Consider the following 23923-nt stretch of genomic DNA (forward strand, 5'->3'; position numbering starts at 1 on the left):
GAGCAGCAGCTATACGCCAGGTTTCGCAGCATCTGGAGTATACCAAGTCGAAAGATCCAGCGCGTCCCGACTGTGATCCAGGTTCCATCTTTCTTGAATTATATCTGCGCACATCTATTGACTGTTGCCTTGCCGGCAGTTTTGATTCGATTGATTGCTTTTTCTATCTTTTCTACTAGTGTTTTAAGCTTAAGGTTTTATCTATTCATTTTAATCCTGTGTTTGCATAGGGGTAGTTTCGTGGACGTGGTAGATTCATTGTTCCAGTGCCTGCTCGCGTGACTGTTCTCGTATTCGCCCCTTTGAGTTGTTTTAGCACTCGGGTTCGTAGCCTGTAGTCCTTCATCCCCATTATTGGTTCTTAGGGGTAGCGTGTACCTAATACCTTTTGTTTATAGTGGCGGTAGTGGACGATGTGAGAGTAAGGTCATGTCCTATCGGGTGGGCTGGGGGTGGGTCCAGGGGTGGGAAGGGGGGTAAGAAAGCCTCTAGGTTTGAGAATTGGGTCTTGGAACATTGGGACGTTGACGGGGAAGTCTATAGAGTTAGGTAAGATTCTTCAGAAGAGGAAGATTAACATAGCGTGTGTTCAGGAGACTAGATGGAAGGGTACTAGGGCACGAGATGTAGACGGCTATAAACTATGGTACTCAGGGAGCTATGGGGGTAAAAATGGGGTAGGTATTTTAGTAGACAAGGACCTCAGGGAGCTCGTGGTTGAGGTTAGGAGGGTAAATGATAGGTTGATGAGTATTAAGCTGGTAGTTGGTGGGTTTACTGTAAATGTGATTTAGTGCTACGCTCCTCAGGTAGGTTTGGACCAGGAGGTCAAGAAGCATCTGGGAGGATTTGGACGAGATGGTGCGTAGTATCTCGCACACAGAGAAGTTGTTCATTGGCGGAGATTTCAATGGTCATATTGGGGCTAGCGCTAGGGGTTATGATGATGTTGCATGGCGGGTACGGTTTTGGGTTAGGAATGATGGAGGTAATTCACTATTGGATTTTGCTAGAGCTTTTTGATTTGGTTATAAGCTAACACGAGTTTTCCGAAGAGGGAAGAGCACCTGGTCACTTTCCGGAATTCAATGGGCAAGACTCAAATTGATTACTTCTTTGTAGGAAGTGTGATAAAGGTCTGTGCATTGATGCAAGGTCATCCCGAGTGAGCACCTCACGACTCTACATAGGCTCTTAGTTATGGACCTGGAGATCAAGAGGAGTAGGAGGAAGAGGGCGGGGTGCAGGCAACCTAAGATCAAGTGGGGTAACTTGACCAAGGACAAAGCTCAGGAGTTAGGGGAGAAGTTGTTGGCTATGAGGGCCTGGATGAGTAGGGGGGACGCGTCTAGTATGTGGGGCACTACTGCTGATTGCATTAGGGTAGCTGCTAGAGAGGTCTTAGGGGTCACGAAGGGCTCTCCTGGGTGTCATAAAGGGGACTAGTGGTGGAATGGAGAGGTTCAAGGTAAAGTGGAAGCTAAGAAAGCTGCTTATTTGAAGCTAGTAGAGAGTACAAACGAGGAGGAAAAAAGGACTTATCGGGAGTGTTACAGAAAGGCAAAGAAAGAGGCGAAGTTAGCAGTTACGACGACTAAGAACGCGGCGTTTGCTCGTTTCTACGAGGAGCTCGAGGGCAAAGGCGGGGACAAGAGGTTGTACCGGTTGGCCAAGGTGAGGGAGAGGAGAGCCCGCGACTTAGACCAAGTTAAGTGCATCAAGGACGAGGATGGAAAAGTGTTGTTGGACGAGGCACTTATTAGGAGAACATGGCAGACATACTTTCATAAACTGTTGAATGAGGAGGGGGATAGACGCATTGTGCTGGGTGAGTTGGAGCACTCCGACATTCGGCAGGATTTTGGGTACTGTAGGTGGATTACGGTAGAGGAGGTGGAAGGGGCGATGCGTAAGATGTGCAGGGGCAGAGCGACGGGGCCAAACAAAATCCCGGTGGAATTCTGGAAGAGCGTGGGGCGGGCAGGTTTGGAGTGGCTCACTGGGCTGTTTAATGTTATTATTAAGACAAAGAAGATGCCCGAAGAATGGAGGTGGAGTACGATGGTTCCGCTTTACAAGAACAAGGGTGATATACAAAATCGCAATAATTATAGGGGTATCAAGCTGTTGAGTCACACTATGAAGGTTTGGGAGAGGGTGGCGGAGGCCGGGGTGAGGAGGTGCGTGTCTATTTCCGAGAATCAGTTTGGATTCATGCCAGGGCGTTCGACTACGGAAGCGATTCATCTGGTAAGGAGACTAGTGGAGCAGTACAGGGAGAGGAAAAAGGATTTGCATATGGTGTTTATTGACCTTGAGAAAGCATACGATAAAGTTCCAAGAGAGGTACTGTGGAGGTGTTTGGAGGTTAGCAGTGTTCCTGTAGCGTACATTAGTGTGATTAAGGATATGTATGATAATGCTAAGACTCGGGTGAGGACTGGGGGTGGTGACTCGGAGCATTTCCCTGTGGTGATGGGGTTGCACTAGGGATCGGCTCTTAGCCCATTTTTATTTACCTTGGCGATGGATGTATTGTCACGTCATATCCAAGGGGAGGTGCCTTGGTGCATGCTATTTGCCGATGATATAGTGTTGATTGACGAGACGCGTAGCGGAGTTAACGCGAGGTTGGAGGTTTGAAGACAGACCTTGGAGTCTAAAGGTTTCAAACTGAGTAGAACCAAGACAGAATACTTGGAGTGCAAGTTCAGTGACGGGACCCACGATGCAGACGTAGAGGTTAAGCTTGATGCTCAAGTTATCCCCAAGAGAGCGAGTTTTAAGTATCTCGGGTCTATTATCCAGGGAAACAGGGAGATTGATGAAGATGTCGCGCATTGCATTGGAGCGGGATGGATGAAGCGGAGGCTCGCTTCCGGAGTTTTGTGTATAGGAATGTGCCGCTAAGACTTAAGGGTAAGTTTTATAGAGTGGTGGTTCGACCGGCTATGTTGTATGGGGCTGAGTGTTGGCCAGTCAAAAACTCCCACGTGCAGAAGATGAGAGTAGCAGAGATGAGGATGTTGAGATGGATGTGTGGGTATACCAGGAGAGATAGGATTAGGAATGAAGATATCCGGGACAGAGTGGGAGTAGCCTCCGTGGAGGACAAGATGCGGGAGTCGAGGCTGAGATGGTTTGGACATGTTAAGAGAAGAAGCATTGATGCTCCAGTTAGGAGGTGTGAGAGGTTGGCCATGGAGAGTTTGAGAAGAGGTCGAGGTAGGCCTAAGAAGTATTGGGGAGAGGTGATTAGGCAGGACATGGCGCTGCTTCAGCTCACTGAGGACATGACCCTTGATAGGAGAGGGTGGAGGTCGAGGATTAAGGTAGAAGGTTAGTTGGTAGTTTATAGTTGTTCACTGATAGTCTTAGTAGTAGGCAAGTCCCTTCATATTCTTAGATTTTTATTATGTTATGTGGTTTTGTTCGCTTCGGGTATTGTATTCCCTGTTGCTATTATTTGGTGCCACTTATCCTTTTTTCTGTTTTTGTTTATTATTTTATTTATCTTCCATCTTTCTTCCTCCCTTGCTTTCATACTATCCTGGGTTTCTAAAAGACAAACACTCTATTTTTTTAGGACTTTAATGCTAACATGTTTTCCAGTATGCCTTGGTTCATCTGGTATTCTCTCCTTTCTGTTATTATCAATATGTGTATCCCCCATTGTGTTCAAGTGTTGATTAAACTTAACTTAATTTAGACCCTTAGATGTCTACTAGTGCAACCTATGTATGCTTGCAAACCTATTTCTTGTCCTAATTCCTATGATGGTTGTTTATGTGATACTTTTCTATGTGAACCTTGCTGAACCAACTGGCTTGCTTAACCATTTGTGTTGTATGCTCCGTTCAACGTATCTCTGTCTACCCTCGTTACTTCTTACTCATACATTCTAAATTCCTATTCTTAGTCGCTNCTTCCTCCCTTGCTTTCCTTTTCTTCTTCTTGCCCTTCCTGAGCCGACGGTCTATTGGAAACAGCCTCTCTACCTGAATTAGGTAGGGGTAAGGTCTACGTACAGACTACCCTCCCCAGACCCCACTTGTTGGGATCAAACTGGGTTTGTTGTTGTTGTTGTTTTTAGCATTCATGATTTCCTTTATTACAGAAACTGACTTGTCTTCTTGTTTTCTTTCTTAAAGTCTTTCAATTATTAAATACTGTATTTATTCATTCTTTTAACGTGCAAATACGTGACAACATGCTATTTATTGTTGCATAAATCATGCTCAACATCATATTCCATTCGTGCATAATCAATCCTATAGCAATGCTTGATGAGTGTTTGCGCCCTTCCTAGATATCACCCTTTAAATCCGGAAATGCGTATTTGCAGTAAAACTAGTCGATCAGCGGTGCAGTCGACGGTTCCGTGCCTTTCCCCCTCTAGTTGTCCACTTGAGGGTACCAGTCTAGACCCCCCCTAGAAACCTTACTCTGATTAATTGTACGTGCATCATGGTCAAACCTAGCTGGGTTAATATGTTGTCCATATAATAACCCTTTAAGACAAGCCTCGTCCAAAAGTCCATCGGGTTTTCCATAATCCCAACGGATGCCATCACGATTTTGTGCATTAATGTTGGAGAATTAAGTGCCAATATGCTAATCATTGTTGTATAAATAGTCGGATCTGGAGGGGGAAAGAGCCTAACCATGTTTGTTTTGCAGAAAATGAGGCACGAAGTCCCCAGGTTCGGCATGGTCCGTAATATACCACCATTGTTGCTAGATTTGTGGGAGGATCTTCTTTCAAGTGATAAGAATTATGTGAAAAGGGTCTTGGGAAATTTGCCTTCTTTATTGGACCTCCAGCCGAACAACATGTTAATCGAAGCTGCTATAATGTTCTGGGACAAAGAAAGAGCCGTGTTTCGCTTTGGAAACATAGAAATGACCCCTCTCTTGGAAGAAATAGGGGGATTCGTTGGGCTACCTTGGGATAGTCCTAGTTTACTAGCGCCGGAAAATCGCACTACTAGGGGGTTTCTGAAAATGATGGTATTAAAGAAGAATGATGACCTGGAGTGCTTGAAAAGTTCCTACATACCCTTCGACTTCCTCTATGAACGATACGGTCACAGCAGGTCTTATCGTATTTTTGATGACGAATTCTCCATCACTTCCTTGGGATGGATCCATCGCAGGGTTTTTGTGTTCATCGTCTGTTTCTTGGGTATGTTAGTATTCCCGATCCAAGGGGATAGAATCCACACCAGACTGGCCATGGTAACCAAAACCTTGATGCAAGGGATCGAAGGGCAGACATATACTATTGTTCCTATGATTATAGCAGACATATACCGGGCCTTGGAGCACTGTCAGAAGGGGTACAAATACTTCGAAGGTTGCAATCTGCTGCTGCAAGTTTGGCTGTTAGAACATCTCCAAAAAGTTCAATACCATCAAGAGTTTCCGCGAAGGCCGTGGAATGATCACATAGCCTTCCATCATCCGAAGAAAATGACCTATATCCCAGACAGGTTTGCTCAACCAGAGGATGTTGTAGGGGGTGCAGTTTTTCAATAATTTGACCGAGGACCAGGTTCAATGGATGTTCGAATGGTTCCCTACAGACGAGTTCATCATCAGATCTAGGGATGTTCCACACTTGGTATTGATCGGGTTAAGGGGCATACACCCTTATGCTCCCCTTAGGGTTATGAGACAGGCAGGCAGGAAGCAGGTCATACCACGGGTTGCTAAAATGAGCCACTTCATAGCCGATTTCCAAGGTGACGCCATTCCATACAAAAGTGAAGCACAACACATGTGGCACTTGAAGGTTATCGTGGAAAAGGATACCATCGAGCCGGATCGGTATCATGCTGGTCATGTGTACTTCTACCCCTCATGGTTGGATGATAACATAGGGGGAATATTCGAGCCAAGGGTAGGTCCAGGAAATAGAGTCAAAGACGAAGTTGCCGAAGCATAGGTGAAATATAACAAACTGCGCAAAAGAGTTCACGAGTCCGAGGCCGAGCATCGAGAGCGACACAAGACCGACATGGAACTAATCAATGAATGGAGAGAGAGGGCTGTTAAATCAAGCGAAAGGTTGGAGTATCTGGAGTACAGTCTGATGGAATTAGAGGGAAAGATGAGGAAGAGAGCCACCGATTGCCAGAACGTTGAAGGAAGCGAATGAGGACATTTAGCAAAGGCATACTTACTGCTGAACCTGCGCGAACTGGGGGATCTGATCGACAAGAGCATCCATCCTGGAGAAGGTCCTTCTAGGACCAAGTAGATTAGGTTTATTTTCTTTTTCAAATGTAATAAGGCCAAGTGCCATTAGTGACTTATCTTATTTAGTGTCGTTTTGGGTTCATCTATTTTTACATTAATGAAATGAGGCAAATATTGGCACTGAAATTCTCCAAATCTATTTGTCGCTAGGCCTACCACGGGCACAACGAGGCTCCCAAATTAGGATGCGAATTTACAATAAGTGTTTAAATACTGCAAGCATTTTTTCAGAATCCTTACTGACTTGTTTACCTTTTGTTTTTCTTTATTTTTTATTATTCCCATCCCCTAAGGTTGGTCCGCACATACTGGCATCATCAGCATATCACGCCAGATCTAGAGGCCCTCCAACTCCACCTTCTCCAAGTAATACGAAAAGCATAGGGAAAGCTAAGATGGATGACTTGCGTGGCATTCGAAAAGAAAATGCTGAGAACATTGAAACTTCAGAAAGTCGGAGCACTCCGGCCCAGAATGAGTTGGTCCTGCGATTAGAGCAGAAAATACTGGAGTTACAAGGAGAACTTGAGCAGGTCCACAGCTTGGAAAACCTCTTAAAACCCAGCACCTCCTCAGAATACGCCAAACCAACGTCCACAAAATCCTCTCGCAACCCATCAATACGCCGCACCACCTCAAAATCCCAATCCTCTACCGGTACCAACTCCTCCAGAACACCACCATCAACCTACCCAGTACCCACAAACCACTACCTATTACACTCCTCAGAACACACCACAACCTATTCCCGTTCGTCAAAAGTCCACCAACGATTTCCACTACACCCAAATGCCTGGCACCCACCAAAACAATCCCATATACATGGAACCACCTCCCCACTCCGCTCAACTAATCTCCTATACACCAGAATCCGCTGAGAAGGACCTGCTCATTAAGAACATGGCCGAGGAGCTCAAGAAGTTGACAAGTCGAGTTAAGGGTGTTGAATAAGGTAAAGGGATAGGAAGTCTGAACTACGAGGATTTATGCATACAACCAGATATGGAACTGCCAGAGGGTTACAAACCTCCCAAATTCGAGATGTTTGATGGAACGGGTGATCCCAAGGTTCATTTGAGGACTTATTGTGACAAGCTCGTGGGGGTCAGAAAAGATGAAAGGATCCGAATGAAGCTCTTCATGAGAAGTCTTACCGGAGATGCCCTGTCCTGGTACATAAGCCAAAACCCTAAGAAGTGGGCCAATTGGGTGAGCATGGCATTAGAATTTATGGATCGGTTCAGGTTTAATACAGAAAACGCACCGGACGTCTTCTATATCCAGAACATAAAAAAGAAGCGAACTGAGACTTTCTGCGAGTATGCTACTCGGTGGAGGTCGGAAGCAGCCAAGGTCGGACCAACATTAGATGAGGAACAGATGAACAAGTTCTTTGTCAGGGCGCAGGACCCACAGTATTATGAAAGGCTAATGGTCATTGAGAATCACAAGTTCTCTGATATCATCAAACTCGGACAAAGGATTGAAAAGGGCATTAAAAGCGGGATGGTGACAAATTTCGAGGCGCTGCAAGCCACGAGCATATCATTACAATCAGGGGGCATACTAAAGAAGAAGGAAGTAGGGGCAGTAATGGTGGCCCAAGGTCCAAAATCTCCACTCATATACCAAACACCTCCACCTACATACCAACCTCACCTCCCAGATATTCCCAACCCGCCATCACCTATCACACTTATAACACCCAGCCAGCCTACTATCATTCACCTCCAACTCATCCAAATTACCAGAAACCCCGACCTAACTTTGATCGCAAACCACCCAAACAATACACCGCCATTGTTGAACCCATCGACCAGCTGTACGAAAGATTGAAGGTTGCTGGTTATGTCACCCCTATTCCTGCTGTGGCAATGGAGAATTCATCTCAATGGGTCAACCCAAATAAAACTTGTGCATATCATTCCGGTATGAAGGGGAACACCATTGACGAGTGCCGGACATTGAAGATAAGATCCAGACATTGATTGATAACAAGGTCATACAGGCGAAGGAAGTTGCACCCAACATCCGAAACAATCCTCTTCCAGATCATAGGGGTGATGGGGTACATGTGATAGAGACGGATGAAGAATAGGATCTTGAGGGGTCAATCGGGCTTATTAGGGAAGGCGATGACTTTAAACCTGCAGTCACACTCACTCCTATCGTGGTATAGATACAGCCGCCAGTCGAAGTTGAGGTAACTGCATCGGTCCCATTTGAGGTAGAGGTAGCACCACCTGCAGCCACACCTTCCATTTGAGGTAGAAGTGGCCACACCTTTCACAGTGACAGTAGCAACCACACCTCCTTTCAGGTCCAACGCCATACCTTGGGACTACGTTGCTGAAGCCAGGCGAAAGGGAAAAAGCAAAGATGGAAGAATCCGGTGCCGCACAGGGAATGACTCGAACTGGAAGGATCTATACACCCGAATATTTGGGAGGATCAAGCAAGGAGACTGCCACTAAGAAACCTGTTATTGAAATTGGACCAGACGATCTTTGGAAAAAAGTACAAGCGAGGGAATACTCAGTCGTCGATCATCTAAACAAGACTCCCGCCCAGATATCCATCCTGTCACTATTGCAAAATTCTGAAGCACATAGGAGTGCTATGATGAAGGTGTTGAATGAAGCTTATGTGCCCAACAATATCACCAGTGGAGAAATGGCCAACATGGTAGAGCAAGTGCTGGAGAGTCACAAGATCACCTTCCACGAGGACGAGTTACCGCCTGAAGGGTTAAGTCACAACAAGGAACTGCATATCACGGTACAGATTGAAGACAAATTCATTGCCAGGGTCCTAATAGATGGGGGTTCAAGCCTCAACATTTGTCCATTGACTACACTGAAAAGATTGGGCAAAGATTTCCATGAGATACGGGCAAGAAGTATGAACGTGAAAGCATTTGATAGGTCCCAAAGGGCCACGATCGGGGAGATTAACCTTTGTCGGCAGATGGGACCAACTTGGTTCGATGTGGAGTTCCAAGTACTAGACATATCAGCTACGTACAATCTCCTATTGGGTCGACCTTGGATACATGCCGTTGGGGCCGTGGCTTCCACGCTACACCAGGCCGTGAAGTTTGAATGGAATCATCAGGAGGTGATCATTTACGGAGATGGAAGTAACCCCATTTACACCAGTCAAACTATCCCGATTATCGAAAATAGAAGAAGGTTGGGTGGAGAAACTTATCACCACATTGAGCATGTCAACACGATTGAGAAAGACAGGTGGTGGAGCAACAAAATAGAAAGCATACTAGCATGGTCTGGGTACGAACCCGTCAAAGGACTTGGAAAGGAACTCTAGGGCATTACCAAGCCGGTACAGTTGAAATGTCATGGCAAAACTTTCGGGCTGGGTTACCCATACACTTGGCAGGAGTATGATGACTGGTCGCCACCATGGCGTGGTCCTTATTACCCTCTCGAGAAACCAGTGCCACATCTGGGTCAGACTTTTCATCAAACTGATACGATATGGGGATCTGCAGAGGAAGAAGCTTTGGCTGGACTGAGAAACCTGTTCCTGGAAGACGAGGATATGGATTGCAGTGTGATAATTGAGGAGGAGGAAGAAGGCCTCACCATTCGGACTGTGGAGAAGGGAGTTGTTCTCAGGAACTGGACCGCCACACCATCCCGGGCCCGCTGATTTCCTGAGTAGCTTGGCAAATTAGCCTGATTTTTTTATAGCCATGCTAGGTATTTAAGATATTTTCAGTAATTTTGTTTTAAAGACGCATTTTGTTCTGAAATAATTGCTCGAGTCATCGAGCCGTACTTGTTTTGAATATTTTCAAAATTTAATCAATGCATTGCTATTTATTATTCATTACTATCTTTCACATTTTCTTTCTACAATGTTTTTATTACTTTTCCCGATGAGCCGATGATTGTGACGTGTAATGAGGCAACGCAATATAAGGATAGTGACTCAGAAGAAGAAGATGAAATACCTGAGGAAGTTGTCAGAGATATTGAGGACTTAGAGAACAAACCTAAGTCTAATCTGGACGAAACCGAAGCAATCAACTTGGGAGACGTCGAGACCGTCAAGGAGACTCGCATAAGCATTCACTTATCACCGTTAGAGAAGGAAGAGTACATTCGTTTCCTGAAGGAATATGAGGACATCTTTGCATGGTCATATGATGACATGACTGGTCTGAGCACATCCATAGTGGCTCATAAGTTGCCTACCAATCCAATGTGTCCGCCGGTGAACCAGAAACTCAGGAAGTTCAAACCAAACATGAGTCTGAAAATCAAGGAGGAAGTCACTAAGCAGATCAAAGCCAAAGTTCTCAGGGTAGTTGAGTATCCAACCTAGCTAGCCAATATTGTACCAGTCCCGAAGAAAGATGGGAGAGTCAGGGTGTGTGTTGACTATCGAGATTTAAACAGAGTAAGTCCCAAGGACGACTTCCCATACCAAACATACACATCCTGATCGACAACTGCGCCAAGCATGAACTCCAATCCTTTGTAGATTGCTTCACGGGTTATCACCAGATCTGGATGGACAAAGAAGACACAGAGAAAATAGCCTTCATTACACCATGGGGAGTGTACTGCTATAAAATGATGCCATTCGGTCTAATGAATGCTGGGGCTACTTATATGAGAGCCATGACAACCATCTTCCATGATATGATACACAAGGAAATAGAGGTGTATGTTGACGACGTCAACATCAAATCCAAGAGGGCCACAGATCACATAGTAGATTTGAGAAAGTTCTTTGACAGGCTAAGGAGGTACAATCTAAAATTGAACCCCGCAAAATGTGCATTCGGGGTTCCTGCAGGAAAGCTGTTGGGATTCATTGTCAGCCGCTGAGGAATCGAGTTGGACCCGTCCAAAGTTAAGGCTATCCAAGAGTACCACCACCAAAGAGCAAAAAGGACGTGATGAGCTTCCTAGGACGCCTCAACTACATCAGCCGCTTCATAGCACAGTCCACGGTAATATGTGAACCCATCTTCAAAATGTTGAGGAAAGATGCTGAAACCAGTTGGACCGAGGATTGTCAGAGGGCTTTTGATAAAATCAAGGAATACCTGTCCACACCACCAGTCCTAGTCCTGCCAGAACCTGGGAGACCTTTGATACTCTATCTGTCCGTACTAGATGGAGCTTTCGGATGTGTTTTGGGACAACATGACAAGACAGGAAGAAAGGAGCAAGCCATATACTATTTGAGTAAGAAGTTCACACCTTATGAAGCACAATACTCTCTGCTGGGACGCACTTGCTGTGCTTTGACCTGGACAGCTCAGAAATTGAGGCATTACTTTTGTGCCTACACCACATACCTCATATCCAGGATGGACCCTCTAAAGTACATCTTTCAGAAGCCCATGCCAACCGGGAAGTTAGCCAAGTGGCAGATATTGTTAAGTGAGTTCGATATCGTCTATGTAACTCAGAAGGCGATCAAAGGACAATCATTGGCAGACCATCTTGCTGAAAATCCTGTGGGAGGAGAATACGAACCCTTGAAAATATATTTTCCTGATGAAGAAGTATTGTTCGTAGGAGAGGACATTGCTGAAGCCTACGACGGTTGGAGAATGTTCTTCGATGGGGCTCAAACTTCAAAGGAGTGGGCATTGGAGCAGTTTTGGTATTAGAAATAGGCCAACATTACCCGTTATCCGCAAAGTTTAGGTTCCCGTGCACCAATAATATGGCAGAATATGAGGCTTGCATCATGGGGCTCAATTTGGCCATTGATATAAATATACATGAGTTATTAGTAATTGGAGATTCGGACCTTCTGGTACATCAGGTTCAAGGAGAGTGGGCTATAAAAAACACCAAGATACTACCATACTTGCATCATGTGCAAGAATCGATGAAGAGGTTTACAAAGATAGAATTCAAACATGTGCCCAGAGTTCAAAATGAGTTCGTAGACGCACTGGCCACTTTGTCATCAATGATACAACATCCAGATAAGAATTTCATCGATCCCATCCCGGTGAGGATCCACGATCAACCAGCTTAATGTGCTCATGTTGAAGAGGAAATGGATGGAAAGCCTTGGTTTCACGACATCAAAGAATATTTGGCGAAAGGAGAATATCCGGAACAGGCAAACCATACTCAGAAACGCACTCTACGAAGGCTGTCCAATCACTTCTTCCAAAGCGGATGAACCCTGTATAAAAGAACTCCTGATCTGGGATTGTTGAGGTGTGTTGATGCAAAGGAGGCTTCCAGATTGCTTGAGGAGATACATTTCAGAACTTGCAGATCACATATGAACGGTTTTGTTCTAGCCAAGAAAATACTCAGAGCTGGATATTTTTGGACGACCATGGAAACGGATTGCATCAGGTACGTCCAGAGATACCACCAATACCAGGTACATGCAGACACGAAAAAGGTACCACCAAATGAGCTCAATGCAACTAGTGCACCTTGGCCTTTTGCTGCCTGGGGAATGGATGTCATTGGTCCGATCGAGCCTACAGCTTCTAACGGGCACCAGTTCATTTTAGTGGCCATCGATTACTTCACAAAATGGGTAGAGGCCGCATCCTACAAAGTTGTAACCAAGAAAGTCGTCGCAGATTTTGTCTAGGATCGTATTGTTTGCCGATTCGGGGTTCCCGAGTCCATTATAACTGATAGTGCCGCCAATCTCAACAGTGATTTGATGAAAGCTATGTGTGAAACCTTCAAAATCAAGCACAAAAACTCTACAACATACATGCCTCAAATGAATGGAGCTGTAGAAGCTGCCAACAAAAACATCAAGAAGATACTAAGGAAGATGGTAGAAAATCACAAACAATGGCACGAGAAGTTACCCTTTGCCCTATTGGGGTACCGCACTACGGTCCGCACATCAACTGGGTCAACTCCCTATTTACTAGTTTATGGTACCGAGGCGGTCATTCCAGCCGAGGTAGAAATTCCTTCTTTAAGTATCGTACAGGAAGCCGAACTGAGCGATGCAGAATGGATAAGGAGCCATTATGAGCAACTAGCCCTCATAGACGGAGAAAGAATGAACGCAGTATGCCACGGTCAACTTTATCAGAATAGAATGTCCAAAGCTTTCAACAAAAGGGTCAGACCAAGACAATTCGCACCGGGGCAGCTGGTGCTGAAGCGGATCTTCCCGCATCAAGATGAAGCCAAAGGGAAATTTTCACCCAACTGGCAAGGTCCTTACATGGTTCACCGGGTGCTAACAGGAGGGCCACTCATACTTGCAGAAATGGACGGAGAAGTTTGGCCGAAACCAATCAATTCAGACGCAGTCAAGAGATACTATGTTTAGATTGTTTACACTCCTTCATATGATATAATTGAACTACGCTTGACCTGATTCCCGTTTAAGAGGGGATACGTAGGCAGCCCTGTGGGTTCGATCATATCATAATAAAATCTTCATTTTCCTCAGAACCAGAAACTGGGGCAGAATTTTGAGGAGGACCCTCAAAATTCTAGAGCAAGTCCAGCCGACGTCATCATCTGCCAAACAGTCAGCAATCGGTTAAGTAACTGGGGCAGAATTTTGAGAAGGATTCTCAAAATTCTGGAGCAGATCCGACAAATTTCATCGCATGCAAAATGACCGAAGGATCATTTACTAAACTGAGGCAGAATTTTGAGGAGGACCCTCAAAATTCTATTGCAAGGAAGCTGCAATGTCTCTAAAAGTGTTACAATCATTAGCTTATCTAATTTACTTGATATTACATATCGCTATGTTTTAAAAAACAAAATAACTCTATTTCACCAATAAGTGCATATTTTCGAAAACCTCATTTCTATGGCAGCCAGGTGTTACCCAGGGTAGCTCAAACGGGGCCTCCGGAACAAAGCAAAGCAAAGCAAGCAGACGAAGGCACGAACCAACCTCCCCCTCAAAACTCATGATTTTTCTTTGGATGAAGGAACAATGAACATGACAGGAGTATTCGCAAATGTACACGCATCAAAATCACTACCAATCAGGCCACCAAACGCAAATGTCTCTCCAGCTAAGAAATATTCTACTCATATTTGTTGCTTGTTCACTGTATAAGGCTAAGCATTGCCTTCTCTTTGCATGAGACTAAGCCTTGTCTCAAATCTTGGATGAGGCTAAGCCCTGCCTCCCTATTTGCATAAGGCTAAGCATTGCCTTCTCTTTGCATGAGACTAAGCCCTGTCTCCAATCTTGAATGAGGCTAAGCCCTGCCTCCGCATCCGCATAAGGCTAAGCATTGCCTTCTCTTTGCATGAGACTAAGCCCTGTCTCCAATCTTTCATGAGGCTAAGCCCTGCCTCCGCATCTGCATAAGGCTAAGCATTATCTTCTCTTTGCATGAGGCTAAGCCATGCCTCCCTTATTTGCATAAGGCTAAGCATTGCCTTCTCTTTGCATGAGACTAAGCCCTGTCTCCAATCTTGCATGAGGCTAAGCCCTTCCTCCACATCTGCATAAGGCTAAGCATTGCCTTCTCTTTGCATGAGACTAAGCCCTGTCTCCAATCTCGCATGAGGCTAAGCCCTGCTTCCGCATTTGCATAAGGCTAAGCATTGCCTTCTCCTTGCATGAGACTAAGCCTTGTCTCAAAGCTCGCATGAGGCTAAGCCCTGCCTCCATATTTGCATAAGGCTAAGCATTGCCTTCTCGTGAGATTAAGCATTGTCTCCTTCCGCATAAGTGTTGCTCCACTTTCAATTTGCATTATCTTCTTCTCTCGGGGATAAGCTTTGCCCCCAAACTCTGCGCAAGGCCAAGAATTTATTATTACCTTTGGTATCATGTCTCTGCATTTCATGGGCTGATATGACCAATTTGTCCAAAGGCGTCATAGTCCGAAGGCATCATCCTCATAGCCTGAAGACACCATGTCATGGCCTGAGGATCTCTCAATACAGCACATCATTATTCAAAGGCGTCATGGTTCAGAGGCACCATTTTCACGGCCCGAGAACATCATTTCATGGCCTGCGAATTTCTTATCTCATGATCCATGGCCCGGGACGTCATGGTCTATAAACTTCATCTTCACTGTCCAAAGACAACCTTTCATGGTCCAAAGGGAATTTGCATCATGTTTAAATTCTCACAATACTCTATATACTCGCATGCATTGTGTTTTAAGTTTTGCAGGTAATCCAGGAAGTAACCGTTCTTCAAACAGGAGCAACCTTCGCTCCAGTTTCCACTCGTACCCTTCCGGTTTCCATTTATGCCTTACCATTATTTCAAACTCAATCGACTCCCATCAAATACTCGCCTTTACCGCACGACGGTTCGGATACCTACCCTGTGATACATCTGTTATACTTCAGACTCATAATCATAACTCCATTCGATATTACCCTTCACAAAAGAACCTTTTCTGAAGCTTGCTACCATTCCTATAACAAATCCATCGGCCTCATTCACCGTTGAGTCCAGAACTACACATGGCCTGATTCCTGTAAAACCAGGGATATGTAGGCAGCTCAGAGACCAGGTTACGGCCTATATCTTTTCAAAACATCCCATTCGGTCAAAATTGGTCATCATTTCTTTACTCGAAAACTCTTTCATCCTTCCCGAGTAAAGAGGGGCAGCTGTTGATACCCAATTTTTCCCTCACATATTTTAAAAATGCATATATACTTTCAAAATAGTGCATGAGTATCAACCAACACTTTTCCATAATTTTGTGTAATTTTAAAAGGATTTTTAATTAATTTATTCTAGCATTGAATTATAAAAATTAATTACTAATTGCATCACAAACGTTTTATGATAATTTTATTGCTTAATTTTAGCATTTTATACTTATACTAAGCTTTAATTATTTCAGGAATAGCCATATGTACATATTAGGTTATAATTGCAATAATTTTGCAATAATGGCCCATGTGTGCATAACTACCTTATTTCACAAGAAAATAACCTTTTATATTTTTTATAATACTGAGTAATTTTTTAAAGTCATTTTCATGCACAAATGATTTTTTTTATCATTTCTAAATTATTTTATAAAATTGTTTTATTTAAGTTAATTGGGTATTTAAAATATAGCCTCTTTGAATTAATTTTTCGGACCTAATTATCCAGCCCAACACCTAAAATATCTAACCCAATTACCCAGCCCAATTGTTAACCCTTACCCGACCCAGAACCTCCTCTAATCATGGCCGTTGATCTTTGAGATCAACGGTCCACGTTATCCCTTTCCTTTTTTAATCCAACGACCCCCCAAACCCTACCCATTCTCTCAAACACCACAACCTTTGAATCCACTCCTCCTCTCTTCTCTTTCAGACAAAACCCTAACCCTAGCCGCCGTCACCGGAAAACTACCCGTTCCATGGGGTTCCTCTGTGATTTCAGGCCCCTGCCGGCCTCTTACCTCTTCTGGTTGTTCGATTTTGTTGTTATATGAAGGAATCTCAAAGAGATTCAACTCAGATTTGTTCAAAACCTTTTTATGAACCTACCTATGGTCATCTCCATTTGTGAGTACTATTATCTTCGTGTTTATTTCTCGAATCTATGGTTCCAAACTAGATTTTCTTTCATCTCTGTCATTCTTTTAAAACCCTAGTCTCTTGCTACTCGAATCTGTCAGATCCTTGTAAATCTGAGATACTTTTAAGTTTATTTGTTATTTCTCTTTAAAAACTTTCTGTGTTTTCTTATTATTAACCGATTTTTGTCTTCTCTAAAGCTACGGTTACATCCCTTTAAGTTTCTGAAAAAAAAAATACTAATTTTTAAGTGTTTAACCCTAATTTTCTTTACTTGTTCGACTGATTCTCATGACCATGTTCTAAACCCTAGGGTTTCTGCGTATTTCACTGATTACTTCAATTTTATCCCGTTATTATTTATCGCTGTCAATCAAAATAGATTGACTGATTTCATTTAGGGTCTGAGTTATATTTTCCTGTTAAAATCAGTACTTTCCCGTGATTTTGCCTATTTTCCTTATTTATGATTTTTGATTGGTGCTACTTGCCTTATTTAGATTAATTGGTCTAATTTATGGTCAATAATTGATTTATTTACCTTGTTTGAATCCCAATCCGTGCTGGTAACTGATTCTCCTTATTTTAAGGTGACTTTTTCGGATTCTGTTTGTATCAATTAGCTTGGGTTTAGCCCCAATTCACTGATTAATTATATTTGCTTACCTTATTTGTGTACTCTAATTTTCTTGCCTTAATTGTCTTCTCTGCTGAATGCTATATAAACTCCAGTCTAATTTCTTTCAAACACGAACACACTCAGAAAGAAACACACACACACAAAAAATATTGCTCTCATTCAAACCTTTCTGTTACTTGTGTTTGCTACATTGTCTAGCCGGCTGAAAGCCAAGGCTAGATAATTGGATTCTGCATACTTTCAACTTCTTGTTTGCTATTTCTTAACTGGTATGTCTCCACTTCTGCCATCATTCAATATGCCACGTAATTAGACCTATGTGCTTCATGCTTATTGATCTTAATCAACATGTCTACTTCTATGTAATTAAACCTATGTGCTTCATGTTTATTACTCTTAATCAGCATGTCTACTTCTGTGTAATTAAACCTATGTGCTTCATGCTTATTGATCTTAATCAGCATCTCTACTTCTATGTAATTAAACCTATGTGCTTCATGTTTATTACTCTTAATCAGCATGTCCACTTCTATGTAATCAAGCCTATGTACTTGTCACGACCCAAATCTAACCTTGGTCGTGACGGCGCCTATCGTGTTACAAGGCAAGTCTATTCCCAAAATATCACTACTAATTTGATTATAAGAATTTAATAAAACATTTCCAGTAATTTAATTCTTGATAAACTAAACTAACTCTAAATATAAATAATATAAAATACGAAAACGAGTCCCAACCATCAGGGTGTCACTAAGTCATGAGCGTCTAAAACTATAAACTAAGATATATAAACTGTCTAACTGTCCAAAACAAGAAATGACAAGAGGAGTAACAAGGTCCTGCGGACGCTGGCAGCTACCTTGCAGTCTCCAATTAAGGCCGGCCTGAACTCAACGATCGTCGCGCTCTAACTCATCTGGATCTGCACATAAAGTGCAGGGTGTAGTATGAGTACAACCACCTCAGTAGTAACAGAAATAACTAAGGAATTGAGCAGTAGTGACGAGCTGAGCAAAATAGTCCAATTATTTATTTTTCACAATTTTAAAAATAACAGGAATAAACAGGTAAATTCCATAACTCAGTAAATGCCACAAAGAAATTTAACAGATAAATGCAGCAACAGCAAAAGTAAATGCAACCTCACAACAATGTCACTCCATCACTCAGCACTCGCACTCAGCACTCAACACTTAACACTCAATACACTCAACACTCTGCGCTCACTGGGGGTGTGTACAGACTCCGGAGGGGCTCCCAAAGCCCAAGCGCTAAGCACGGACAACTCACGTGCTACCATATCAATACCTGGATCCGCACGGTCAACTCACGTGCTACGCGGACAACTCACGCGCTATGGTATAAATACCTGGACCCGCACGGTCAACTCACGTGCTATGCAGACAAATCACGCGCTATGGTATTAATATTCTCACAACCAGGCCATCATATCAATACCTCACTAGCCTCACCATCATCAACAAATAATGGGACACAACCCACATCAAGTATCACAACATATTAGCAAATAACAGAGACGGAGGTAAACATGTACAATAATTTCTATGACTGAGTATAATTAATGTGAGCATGAATAAAGCCTAAACATGATCTCTAACATGAAGGCAAACAAGTTCAACAACAAGTAAACACATAACCACAGATAATAGCCATTAGGCCTCACAGCCTCACGGGACGGATCAAGTCTCAAACCCTCGCGGTGCACACCCACACGCCCGTCACCTAGTGTGGGTATCACTACCAAACAATCACATGATATCAATTTCTTCGGGTTTATACCCTCAAAGCCAAAGTTAAAACTGTTACTTACCTCAACAGCGTAAAATCCTACTCCGGGATGTCCTCGTCCCTCGACTCGGTCTCCAAAAGCTTCGAATCTAACCATAATCAGAATACTACTATCAACATAGTCTAAAGAATCGAATTACACAATAAAAACTACATAAACATGCCAAAAATCCGAAATCGGCCAAAACTCGGCCCCCAGGCCCACGTCTTAGAATTAGTCAAAAATGGCAGAATAATAATCCTCGTCCTCTCCCCAGTCTAACCATATAAAATTTGTCAAAATCGGACTCCGTTTGGTCCCTCAAATCCTCACTTAAAACTCTCCAACACTCAAATCCTAACTACCTCAATTTCACTTTGAAATCATCAATCCAATCCCAAAAAATGAAGATGAATTCATAAATTATAATCAAAATCGAGTAGAGAATACTTACCCCAATCCATATGGTGAAAATAGCCTCCATAATCGCCCAAATCCGAGCTCCCCAACTCAAAATATGACCGAATGAACAAACCCTAGTTTTGTATATTTTTCTACCAGCTATTCTGACTCGTTTCTCGAGCCAAACGATCCCGAAACTCGTATTTTATGCCTCCAATAGATTCTTTGTGAAATTCTAGTCAAGTTAGGCTTTTGAATCACTCAATTTGACCTTATAACGAAGGAGATATGTAGATTTTAATATTTGCAAATAATGCAAATTTTTAAATACGCCGTCAGTGGCAATTTCGTAATTAATCTGAAAAATCTAGCAACCTTATTCTTAGTAAAATAACCATAAAATCCTCATACGATGTCCAAATTCGATGATTCTTTTTGCTACAGGTCCGTAATTACAATACGGATCTAATGCTTCAATCAAAAAAGAAATCGGAGCTCATTTGTTCAATATGATATCATTTATGCTTGAAGAAACGACGTCGAAACATAAGAAAAACGAGCACAACACAACCCAAACCTATTCAAAACTCATCCGAGGCCCTCGGGACCTCAACCAACAATTCCAACAAGTCATATATCACTACCCGAACTTAGTCAAACCTCCGAAACACCCAAAACAACACCAAAATACCAAATCAACCTCGAATTCAAGCCTAAGAACTTCTAAACTTCCAACTTTTGCCAATTCAAGCCTAATTCTACCACGGACCTCCAAATTATATTCCGGACACACTCCTAAGTCTAAAATCACCCAACGAAGCTAATCGAATCATAAAAATTCAAATCCGAATTCTTTTACTCATAAGTCAACTTCCGGTTGACTTTTCTAACTTAGCTTTCTAATTGAGAGACTAAGTGTTCATTTCACTCCAAAACTACTCCGAACCCAAACCTACCAACTCGATACAACTCAACACAGCTGAACAATATATAAATAAGCATAGATGGAGGAAATGTGGCTATAACTCTCAGAACGAACGATCGGGTCGTTAAAGTACTACCTGTTCATGGATCTTAACCGGCATGCCTATTTCCATGAAATTAGACCTATGTGCTTCTTGTTTTCAGCATGTTTGCCTTTATGTAATTAGACCTATGTCTATTTGTTTCTCAACTAGCATGATTTCCGTCCTGTTTTAAGTATTCACCCTTAACAAACTCCTGATTAATTCATGATTTCTATGCTCTAAACTTCTGCTACCTTTCTGTATGATTGTCTGATCAGTAACTTGATCCCAGCATGTTGTTCTCTGATTAATATATGCCTATATTGTTCACCTAGTAATAGCTAATGGATTAGGGCCATGTGAAACCTTGTTCAAATTAATTGTCACTATGTTTTGCCTGTTGTTTGATTGCTGGAGTTCATGAATGAACTCATCTGCTAAATATGTGCTGCTTGTGGTTCTTGTAATCTGGTAATCTGTTCTTATGCACTTCTGAAATCCAAACTATTTTCTTTACTAAAACTACTTCCTACTCTTATACTATTTTCAACTCCTACTCTTAGTTAACTAGGATCCTGCCACCCCAATGTAAGTACTGCTTAGGGTCCACGAGACTCCTCTGAACTTTGACACATTAGGGTTGGTTTTCCAATCCTTTGTGAATCTTGTTGACCATCTGATTCTGGTGTGAGCACTGCCCGGGATCCCTGAGGCCCTTGGGAACTTTGACACACCAAGAACCAGCTTTATGTGTTATGGATGGACTACCACTATGCAGGGGTGCTATGTTTGGAGGCTTGGTTCCAAGTTGATGTTGGGCCTATGAAGGCTCTCTATAGTATAGTGATTTTCATTATGTAATTTATTTATATTGGTCTGTATAATAATTCTTGTAAAAATAGATATCGGGGTTATTAGTAAAAGCTGGGAGGGATTTTTTATATATCTCTGTTGGAATTGGGTAGAGAACATGTCTATAGGACTTGATTATGTATTATTGTTTTGACTCTGTGATGCACCTCTGCATATTAGAAATCCTGTTATAGGGCTTTACGTTTATTTCTGCACATTAGACATCCTGTTTATAGGACCTGCACGTATTTTTTCAATCCAATGTGCATTAGCAACCATGTCTATAGGCTATTGACTGTTTGAATGGCCCTTTTCCCTGTCAATGCGCTCCAAGAATTCTGCCTATGATGAATAGTAGAGATCCTGCCTATAGGAACTGAAGTCATCTAGATACCATGCCTATAGAGTTTCAAAATTAATTTATGCATCTAGATACCATACCTATAGGGTTTCAAAATTAATTTCTGCATTTAGATACCATGCCTATAAGGTTTCAAAAGTTAAATCCTGTATTTAGATACCATGCCTATAAGGTTTCAAAAGTTAATTCCTGCATTTAGATACCATGCCTATAAGGTTTGAAAAAATTAATTTCCGCACTTAGATATCATGCTCATAGGGATAAACACGTAAAATCAGTTCTGTAATGCTTATGATCATTTTCAGCACGTAGACAGCATGCTTATAGGATCTAAATAGATAAAATCTGCTTGTTTAACTAGTCACTGGTTTATAATATGTTTAGATACCATGCCTATAGGAACATGCCTGTTATCGCCTAGGCAAGCCTGTAGGATAATTAAAACCTTGAAGTTGCAAAAACTGTGTTTGTTTGACTGCTTATAAATTGCCTAGGTTCAGGAAGTAATAAAATCAGTAGGCAAACTAATTAGGTGTTTACTGCCTCGCCTTAATGAACTGCTGCATATTTTGATCATATAGATATCCTATGATAGGACTTTAAATCGTTTAAAACTGTTTGTTTGAGGCGTGCATTTGTTTTGTCTATTTGTGGAGGTAAATATGAGCCCCCTTAATTGCATCTTTATGTGATAGTCCTATTTGGCTTTTTGTTTGTCGCTTAGTTTTCTCCTTTTAAACACTATAGGTGAGTCTAGAATCACCTTAAATAGAGGTCCTAAACACCTCCAGGGCCATAGGCAAGGGACGGGTAGCGCACGCATAGGATACGTATTCGATGTTGTTAGAACGCTTAGGTAATAATTAAGGTGAGGGTAATTGGGTAGTAAAGGATATGATGACCTGTGCGCTAATGCTACGCATAACACCTCTATTTGAGAAAAGTTTACTGAGTATTGCACAGAAGTGATCCTATAGGCTAATAAACCTAGGACCACCTTTATTCCCGTTTAAATAATCTCTATTTGTCTAAATTGCTTTTGTTTGCTTATAAGACTAGTTTACCTAATTTGAGTTTGGCCGTGACCCACCATTGTGGACCTCGAGGGGTACCTAACACCTTCGCCTCAAGGTTATTTCGAGCCCTTACCCAATCTCTGGTAATGCAAACCAGTTTATGAGTTATTTGCTTTAGGTGCCCTAACGCACCTTAAATCCGTTAGGTAGCGACTCTTCAATTCCCATACCCCTTCCCAAAAGGAAATGAGTTGTCCCAAAAATATCGAAACCCGTACTCCGCGAGGAAAAAGGGGGCGCGACAAAGTGAACCCCCGAATTTATTTAAAAAGGCCTTAGCTGGGGCGCGCCCGGTCTGGCGAAGTGAGCCTCACTTCGCTGTCAAGCACCTTCAAGGGAAGGCAGGATCCGCGCCCTGTCTGGCGAAGCGAGTCTCGCTTCGCTATCCGCTAAAATAACTAGGTGGTCTGATTTTGGTAATTTGATCATAACTTATTATAGGAATGTCCAAATGACGAACGGTTTGAAGCGTTAGAAACTAGACTCGAAGATCTTTCATTTGATAGGTTGTGAATCACATAACACCTTATATATCTGTAGGTATGCTCGTCCAAAGTGTGGTCATGTGCGTACTCATTTGGAATTTTAGTCTATCATGAAATTTTTCAACTTGGCTTAGACTTAGGTCTCTCCTTGGACCCAAAATCACTTATGATATGCCTTGTACACGTATTATCATAACCAATTGATAACCATCACATTAATACTCATTTAATGCATTCACAATTGATTCAAATTTACAGGGTGTTACAATCTTATTGTACAATAATACATTCATTTGATGGATCATCTAAACAAAAAGTAAGAGGAACATGCTGAGCCACAATAGATGTTTTCCTTAAGTATATAATACCTTGTTGGTTTGCACTCAATTCTTTTTCCAAAAAGGTTAGCGGCTCTAGTAGTAGATGCATGGTTGTTCCTAAGTTCATAGATGCTCCATGTTTTGCTAAGCTATCAGCTACGCTGTTCTGCTCCCTGTATGTACGCATGATGTGCGGGCTACCCAGCTGCCGTAGCAAGTATCTGCATTCAG

The 23923-nt window shown here is 42.5% G+C and overlaps 1 pseudogene; it reads left to right on the top strand.

The window, feature by feature from the left end:
- LOC109236090 lies at positions 1201-13575 on the top strand (annotated as a pseudogene).

Source organism: Nicotiana attenuata, chromosome 12 (assembly GCF_001879085.1).
Source record: "Nicotiana attenuata strain UT chromosome 12, NIATTr2, whole genome shotgun sequence".
Taxonomy (NCBI): domain Eukaryota; kingdom Viridiplantae; phylum Streptophyta; class Magnoliopsida; order Solanales; family Solanaceae; genus Nicotiana; species Nicotiana attenuata.